Consider the following 1,819-nt stretch of genomic DNA (forward strand, 5'->3'; position numbering starts at 1 on the left):
AGACCATTTGAGGGGTCACCCAGAGTTCGTGCCCACATCGTCCCTTTGGCTCACACGTTAAATTATTTTGTAATGTCCTGTCCCATTTTGAGGTTTCTTACTTTTTTTAAGCTTTGGTAATAGATTCACTTCAAGGATAACAAAACTAGCTTGCAAGCAGGATCTACTGGCGCGCGGTCGAACTATGAGGGCTTGGTTACAAGTTTCTTTCTAGTATCCAAGCGCCTATATTTCGACCGCGCGCCATTTCAATGGTAAAGCCTGCTTGCTGGCCATAAGAAAACGCGCTCTTGAGTAAAACCCAAAAAAAAAAAAAAAAAAAAAAAAACTAACTGCAAATTGCTCGGACGGACGTTTTCTTCCATGTGACGCATGTCTTGTAGTTGCACAAAGCACACGTTTATTCCACACACTAAGGAAGGACCGACCATGTTGTTTCCCGCTTCAAAATTCCTCTTATTTTCGGTCTAATCTGATGTTGGGCCAAAAAGGAACGCAAAAATCGGGAGTTAAGAGTAAAAGGCAAGCCAGAAGACAGATGAAGAAAAAAATAACATGGTTTTTGCATAAAACTCTGAATTTCAAATTCTCAGCCAAAGATTAATGACAATCGATCGTAAAAGCACTAATTTTTTTGTGGTCTCTGACTTCTATGATTCAAGGGAAAGGTCATTTCCTGATCTCAAGCCGAAGGGGATTAGGTACGAGCCTGTTAATCATAAGATTAGCAACTATTGATCCACAAAGTTAGAAAGAGCACAGTGAAATTTACAAAAATCCTTTCGGGCTAGTTTTGACTGAGATACAGTCATTTAAATACCTCAAAATTACAAAGCCGGACATAGCGTCTGGATAGCCATACATTTCTTTGTAAATTTTAACGTCTTTAAATGACTGTATCTTGCTTAATATTGGGTCTATTAACACCAAACTTGAGGATTTATTTTGTAAAGCTTGGTGTGCACGTTCTGATTATGTGGATCAATAGTTGTTTATCATATACTTTGCAGACTCGTACCTTTTCCCCTGCGGCTTGAAATCAGGCAATGATATTCTGTCAAAATGAAGAAACTGATCACCTGCTAGGCAACCAAAAGAGTGCACGTGATCACCTTGTGTCAAGGGTCTTGTTTAGATTGATTTATACTGAATATACTACAGGGAAGAATGTTAATCGTTCTTCGCTTTCAGAGTTAAACAACTAAGAAACGTCCGTCTTTCGTTATTGGGGTAGTGCACTGTAAGTGTAAGTGCACTACACACTATGTCACCAGGTTGAAAGAGTGTATGAGTGTGGTGGCAATAGGCCCGCAACGCGTGCATAAATCAAGAAAATAAAGAGGTCTGTTAGAAGAGTGCTTGAATTTCAACATATCAGCCCCCAAATTAGCAAGCCGCTTCTTTTTTTTCAAAATGATGGAATTACCTGGTGATAAATAACCTCGTCTAGGAAAGTGAATTTTTGACCATGCAGAAACAATGCCGGTCAACGATTGTGATCTTCTTGTTGAATTCGCACATTTCTTGTCGAACTTTATAACACTCGAAAGAAAAAACAAACAAACAAGCTAAGAAAAAGGAAAGCCCATTGTCTTGCCATCAATCCAAGTGTCTCGGATGTATCCTTTGTTTCGTGAGTTGTTAGTAACACGCAAGGAAACTTGATCACAAGCGGTCGCTGAAATCGATTTGAATTCCGATTTACTTGTGCAGCCAAAAGTACAATAGAAAATTGAACGTAGCAAAAAGCTCCCAAAATGTTTTTCGCTGATGGTAACTTTTTATCTTCGTGGCACAAACTTTATGTTGTTTTCATGTC

This window comes from Montipora foliosa, chromosome 7 (genome assembly GCF_036669935.1).
Source record: "Montipora foliosa isolate CH-2021 chromosome 7, ASM3666993v2, whole genome shotgun sequence".
NCBI lineage: Eukaryota > Metazoa > Cnidaria > Anthozoa > Scleractinia > Acroporidae > Montipora > Montipora foliosa.